Source organism: Leucoraja erinacea, chromosome 21, assembly GCF_028641065.1.
Source record: "Leucoraja erinacea ecotype New England chromosome 21, Leri_hhj_1, whole genome shotgun sequence".
NCBI classification, from domain to species: Eukaryota; Metazoa; Chordata; class Chondrichthyes; order Rajiformes; family Rajidae; genus Leucoraja; species Leucoraja erinaceus.
The window spans coordinates 8,780,337-8,788,195 of record NC_073397.1 but is presented as its reverse complement, the minus strand read 5'-3'; positions in this window follow the sequence as shown (position 1 = coordinate 8,788,195).

Genomic DNA, 7,859 nt, shown 5'->3' with positions numbered 1-7,859 from the left:
CAGGTTTTTTAATACACATAGGGTTATAGGTACATGCAACAAGCTGCTAGAGGAGGTAGTTGAGGCAGGTAGTATCATAATGTTAAAAAAACATTTAGACAGGTACATGGATAGGATAGGTTGAGAGGGATATGGGCCAAACGCATGTGCGATTAGTGTAGATGCGGCATGTTGTTCAGTGTGGGCAAGTTGAGCTGAAGGGCCTCAAATAACTTCTAATGCCCCTGTCCCACTTAGGAAATCTGAACGGAAACATCTGGAGACTTTGCGCCCCACACAAGGTTTCCGTGCGGTTCCCGGAGGTTGCAGGTGGTTGCCGGAGGTTGCAGGTAGTGGACGCAGGTAGGAAGACTGACAAAAACCTCCGGGAACCGCACGGAAACCTTGGGTGGGGCACAACGTCTCCAGAGGTTTCCGTTCAGGTTTCCTAAGTGGGACAGGGCATTACCGAACACTATCTCTGGAGGACAGGACTACTGTTCACTGGTCTAGGAAGAGAATCAATGCTTTCAGGCATGTTTAATTGCATAGGGACAAAGAATAGTTTAAAGATGTGGTTGGTCATTTGGCACTATGTTTATCAAGGTGTATAATTCTTAAGAAGACACAAGGCGCTGATGTAGCTCAGTGGTTTGGGCAGCATCTCTGGGAATATTTTGGGCCGGGAAATGTCCCAACCTGAAAAGCATCTATCTGTGTCCTCCAGAGATGCTGTCTTGCCGGCAGAGCTGCTCCAGCACTTGGTGCTGCTTTTGTAAACCAGCATCTGCAGTTCCTCGTTTCTATATAAATCTTAATTTGAGTGGGGTTATTCAGCAAAGAATGGTGTGAAACCACATGGTTTATGTACTGCAGCCACTGAGTTACCATTATTCCACCAATAAATCTACCATTCCGATCATTAGCCTGAGCCTGTGGTCATTGGAAAGAGACTGCAGTCAGTTTGTATCCCATTCTAATTGGTAACTATGTTCTATCACATTGTGCAAAAGATTTAAATAAATTCACTCAACCTTTGTCATGTAAGTTAAGGTTTTATTGCATATTAGGCCATGCTTATGATTTTCCCCATCATTATTTAATACCTGTGGTTTCAACTCCCATAGCACCTGGCTACATTCAGGTTGGGATCCGACTGTCAGATAGGGTGAAGAGCCCCACGACCCTGCAACAACTTAAGCCCAGGACGTCCCAAACTATTTCGCAATTATCAGTCATATTGGAGTGAGGAGACAAGGTGGGAGGAATCTAGGGACACAAAAAGCCTTGTGTATTTTTAAGGCTGGGAAGATCTCTTCCTAACCCAGAGAAGACATCAGAAAATAATAATGTTGCACTTACCTTGATTTCCCATCATAGAAATTGGAGTTGAAATCACATTGAGGTCCAAATGACAGCTAACATTTAAATGTCAACCAGCTTGCACCACGTTGCTCCTCCACGAAGGCCAGAGATTGGACAAAGGCCAGAGATTAAACATTGAGAAGGTGTGAGACATAAAGATTATTTATTAATTACGAATTACAAATTAATTAAGAATGATGAATTGTGATGGTAGAGGAATGAATGATTGAGTGAATGCATGATTGAATGAATGAATGAATGAATGAATGAATGTATGATTGAATGAATAAGTTTATTGGCCAAGTATTTACATATAAGGAATTTGCCTTGTTGCTGCGCCCGCAAGTGACAACATGACAGCTAGGAATGACACATAAAACATTAAACATTGATAATAAAACATTATTGATTAAACATGTGAGGGGGGGGGGGGAGAAATAGGTGTGTTCAGGTGGAGCATGGTGGAGAGGGGGCACAAAAAGAAAGGGGTAGTTTCATTGTTTAGTTAAGTTTAGTTTAGATTGGTATCGTTTCGATATATTGCATGGAAAAAAGCCCTTTTGCCCACTGAGTCTGTGCTGACCAACAATCACCTATATACTAGTTCCATGTCATCCCAATTTTGCATCCTACACACTGGGGGCAATTTGCAGAAGCCAATTAACCTACAAACCTGCACGTCTTTAGAATGTGGGAGGAAACCGGAACACCAGGAGAAAACCCATGCAGTGACAGGGAGACTGTCCAAACTCCATACAGACAGCAGGATCGGAACAGGGTCTCTGGCACTGTGTGGCAGCAGCTCTACCACTGTGCTGCCTATATTCCTTCCTTCAGCTTCACAATTTGTAACTCTATACATCAGTGCAAGTCAAATTAAAAGCTACACTATCAGAGATTTGGTGAAGGATGTATTGATAGCCTTTGTAACTCTTTCTCTGCCCAACACACCACTCTGGATAGGTTAGTACATTAGACTGGTAAACGGGAGCAACCCGACAAGGTCAGTCCACATCATGTCCAGATTGCTGCACACTTGGCATAATTTGGGCATCAGACCAGGCCATGAGCAAGGCCTGCACAGCAAAACAATTTACTCCACCTGTTATTTTCCTTCCAAAGCCCACAATAACTGCTCTTGGCAACCACACATATTCTTCTATTTACCAATCACAGAAACCCATGTGATCTTTCAAAACAAAGTCTAGTTCATTTTAGATCTACAGTGCAGACAAAGGCCCCCCCCCCCCCCCCCCCCCCCCCCCCCCCCCCGCCCCCCCGCCCACCTCACCTGTATCAACCTATTACTTACCAGGTTTGGTCCTGTACCTCCTCTCTTCCAGCTTTCTCCACCCCCTTCAAACCCCCAACCACAATCAGTCTGAAGACGGGTCATGACTTGAAACATCACATATGAGTTACTCCAGCACTTTGTTGTTTTTCTTGTAAACCAGGGTCCGCAGTTCCTTGCATCTACGTCTAACTAAAGTCTTGTTTCCCTGGAGTTAATTGAGCAGACTTGATCATGTACTCTCTGCCTCCATTTTTGTCCAGTTTCCAAACACTTTTCTGAACACATTTGGGAAGTGAGATGAGGGATGGATTTTCATGGTGTCCAGTAGGGCCCGGGGGAGTGTTTCAGAACAGAGAGAACTAGGAGTACAAAAAACTTAGTGAGTGGCATCACAAGTAGACAGAGTGTTGAAGTGGGGTTTTGACATGAGCAATGAGTATAGAAGTTAGGACATTACAATGCATTTGCACTAGACGTAGCTGAGGCCACACTTGGAGTATTGTGATCAATTTGGTCACTCTGTGATAGAAAAGATGCCGAGAAGCTGGAAAAGCAGAAAAGATTTACAAGGATACAGCCAGAACGTAAGGGCCTGAGATACAGGGTTGGGCATATTGAGGCTTTCTCAAAGAATGTATAAAAACCATGAGGGGTGTTGATAAAGTGAATGAACACATTCTTTTTCCCCAGCGTTGGGGAATCAAGATTGAGATGGAATAGGTTAAATGTGAAAGGGAAAAGATTGAACGGAAACCTGAGGAGTCATTTTTCACATAAAAGATGGTACAGGTACGCGTATGAAATGTTGCCAGAGGTAGAATAAAAACAATATTTAAAATACATTTGGACAGGCACACAGATAAGAAAGGTTTAGAGATATACGGGTCAAACTGTTTATTTCTGTCTTCATTTCAGAAGGACACAGAAGATGCTGAACATGAAATGAAGAATTTTTCACACAGAGGGTGGTGGGTTTATGGAACGAGCTGCCGGAGGAGGTAGTTGAGGCAGGGACTATCGCAATGTTTAAGAAACATTTAGACAGGCACATGGAAAGGACTGGTTTAGAGGGATACAGGCCACACACAGGGAGGTGGGACTAGTGTAGGTGGGACATGTTGGTTAGTGTGGGCAATTTGGGCCGAAGGGCCTGTTTCCACACTGTATGATTCTATGACTCTGATTCTATGAATTGTTAAATCTCAGCATTGGTGTATGAGTGACTATAAATGAGTGAACAGGAGTTGGTCTGAGCTAGATTCTGGACTGGTCCTTTTGGACGATCTCCTAATGCCCCTGTCCCACTTAGGAAACCTGAACAGAAACCTCTGGAGACTTTGCGCCCCACCCAAGGTTTCCGAGTGGTTCCCGGAGGATTTTGTCAGTGTCCCTACCTGCTTCCACTACCTGCAAACTCCGGCAATCACCTGCAACTTCCGAGAACCGCACGGAAACCTCGGTTGGGGCGCAAAGTCTCCAGAGGTTTCCGTTCAGGTTTCCTAAGTGGGACAGAGGCATAACTTGATCTGTTTTCTAGTGACTTCAGACCTCAACAATCCACGCAGTTCAAGGGTAATTATGGGGTGGAGGTGAGGCAATAAATGCTGATGTCGTCAATGACTCCTAGATCCCAACTAGTGAATAAAGAAAATTCTCCTCTACTCCATTTCCCTGTCAGAAGTCAAGATGCATTGGAAACTGGTCAATGATGAATAGCCATTCCTGTGGACACTCTGCTAAAATGTTCAGGGCGCTGGTCAGCTCGACAATACAATTATTGCTTGTGCTCATTTGTGGCTCTAACGAGTCTCACTCTCTCACCCCAAGTTACAACTCCCCAAACATTTTTTAAAGAAAGCCAACAAATGATTTAGTCCATTGATTTTCTTCCGATGGTCACTTAAAAAAAAAGATAGGCTCATCCTGGCTGACAGTGAGGGGGGTGGGGTTGTCTTCTTTCATTCCACACTTGGCAATGGTCTGACCTTGGAGGAGATGTTTGTCAGAGCTCTGTGCCATGCCCATTGCCATCTTTGTGGACGTATATCGTGTTTGCAGTTGTGCCCCAAGGGTTCTGTGTCCCGAGTTGTGCCCCAAAGGTGCTGTGCATTTAAATGGAAGTTTTGTATCATTTAAAGTGGCATGTCCTCAATTATTTCAATCAAAGCCAAAACTGGGCAAGTTGAAAAACAGGTGATTGGTTTGCTATTGTGCAGATCAGAGCCCTCGCCCAAAGTGTTGCTCACAGGGCACAGGTGTGCTTGAAAGGGAGGATTTTCAGTGCAGTGGAAAAGGAGTGGCATTAAGGGCTGCTATGAAGTATCTTCAAATTGCCCGTGCAGGTTGAAAGGCATAATGAGATTCCATGAGATGACCACACACCAGACCCAGAGTGCGATGCTGTAGTACATTAATCTAGCTTGTATGCAGTCAGCTGCAATCTCGTGAGTTAGAATCTGAAGGCATTAGAGCCACTTTGAAGATCTGGGAAAAAAATCTTGGCTGACAGTGCAAGCGAGTGCAGATCTGTTGGAGGTGACATCATTTGGAAGGTGAAGCAAAGCTTTTCAAAACATGAAGGATCCAATGATGCTCCCTGACAGAGTATAAGAGAGCTGCCTCTCTGCCAACATGTAATAATTCAATCATACTAAACAAATGATTCATTTGGTGTTTGTGGGATCTTGCAGTGTGCAAATTGGCAGCAGTGTTTCATGAAGTACAACTACAACTTCACCTCACTTCGGCCTTTGAAGGGCTTTGGGCCACTGAGAGGTTGAGTAAATGTCTGAATAAAATAATCGCTTTCTTTCCTCAGAGTTTTCCTCACTCGCGGTGCTGTGGGAACTTGTTCAGTCTCCTTGGGAAGTGTTGGAGAGCAGCACCTGTCCTTGCCACAACAGATAGTCCCTTGCACCATTGACAATGGTCGCTAACACACCACGCAGAGTGCAGCCAGGTCATAGTCTTGCTCCATCTTTGGTCGATGGATGTTTGCATCCACATCAGACTCATCTTGTAGTTCAGAAGTTCCACTTTTTCCTTTTTCCAGCAGTGTGAAGTTGTCCATTTCATTCACAGCGACCACAGCCACCAGATGGGGCTCTGGGCTGCTTTCTTGCAGTGGACCTCCATCATGCAAGTCAGGGGTGAGTGATGGGCGAGGACTAGTAGCTATTTCACTTCTTGTTATAGTAATTTAGAGAAGCTTAATGTAATCAAACCAAGTCAACATGGTTTACTGAATGGGAAATGATGTTTGACAAATTTGCTGAAGTTCTTCGAGGATGTAACAAGCAAAGTCAATACAGGGCAACATGTCGATGTAGTTACTTGAATTTTCAGAAGGCATTTGGTAAGGTAGCACATAATAAGCTGGTACCATGAAAGAGATCACATTATTGAGGAAAATGTGTTAACATGGATTGAAGCCTGGTTATCACGTGACATGACATGACCAAAATAAATGGGACTTTGTCTGACTGACTCCAACCGCTTTGACACTACACCCAACAGCCCACACCAATACCTACTTCCCAGAAGGCTAAGAACATTTGGCACATTTCCAATGACTCCAATGTCTCCAGATGTTGACCACCAGATGCAACATCACCTTTCCCTTATCAGGCTATTGAATGAACCTCATATGCTAAGGATGGATTTTTGATCCCCCAATCTACCAGGTTGTGGCCATTCCACTTTTTTAATGAGTGCTTTCTTTACAGTTGCACCATATTCTGCATTCTGTTTTTCTTTCTCTTTTGCATGAGCTGATGTAAACATGTACGGTATCATTTGCCAGGATGGCAATCAAATGGAGTTGTTCACTGTATCTTAGTCCATGTGACAATAACAATCAAGCGATCAATTATTTCAAATAATAACATGCTTTACATGTCACATCACAGCTCTCTGGCAATCACAATAGACACCACAACAGAGCTTCCATTTATTTAGCACCTCTTTCAATGTAAGTGTCTAGATGATTGGTGGGTGAGGCAGCAGAACAGATTTTATGAAGACTGTAATGTGAATTTATGGCTTTCCTGGTACAGTTGCTCAATGGTTTCATACAAAGCTTGCTCCTTTAAATCAATAAACTTCACCTGCCAGCCATAATATGTAAAATACAGTTTAATTTATGCTGTATTAACTACCTGATGCCTATCTCCATCATCTAACTGACATTCAAGATCGAATAGAGGCTAGCCTGGACTGGCTGTTTTGAGAGGCACCTGGTCCACACACCTGGTCAATGACTAATGCCTCAAATAGTTGATATATTTCTCATAGGTCATATATTTAGGTATGAAAATGCATCCTTAGGTGACAATCAAGACTGCACACGGTCAATGATGCAATGATCAAGCACATTGTAATCGTCCAATATGCACGACCAGTATACAAAGCCATTGACAGGGACTGAAAGCTTTGAATTGTCTGAAGAAGGTGCTCGACCCGAAACGGCACCCATTCCTTCTCTCCAGAGATGTTGCCTGTCAGATGATGCTGAGTTACTCCAGCTTTTTGTGTCTAACTTTGAATCATACATCCCTTGGTGTCGATTTGGATTCATATCTTGAGACTGAAGGCAGCTGATTTGTCCACTGGTCAGAGAATACTGGGTTAAAAGCATTGTAGTTTTTTCAGATCACATGCCTCTTAAGGAAGCCTGGCATGAACTTTAATGGAATGTAAAAACCCTGCAGATGTGTGTGAAAGGGAGAAAATATTTATTCTTGAATCAATGATCCTCACTTAATGATATTGCATTTTCAAACATCCTGCACCCTCAAACTCAAGAGGCTAACAGAGCCAGTCATATAAATAGCATGACTACAAGAATATATATGAAGCTGGATATCGTTTGGTGATGATTTGAAACACTGTCACAAGACAAAAATGTGATGAAACACTTAACACCTGCCTAGTACAGCTCTAACTACACTGAAGAAACTCACGATCATCTAGGCTAAAGCAGCTGTTTGAACAGCAACCCATCCATCGCCTAAAATGCACAATACTGCACACCAATGCACCGTGATCGCAATGTTTATCATCTCCAAGTTGCGTTGCTGAAACTTCACAAGCCATCTTCAACTAATGCATGGGTGCCACACTACTTACAAGGTCCCCCTTAAAGTGCTGACTTAAAAAAATATTGCTATTCCAACAATGGTGCAAAATTAAAATCTTGACTATTTAATAGTACCATGAGAGT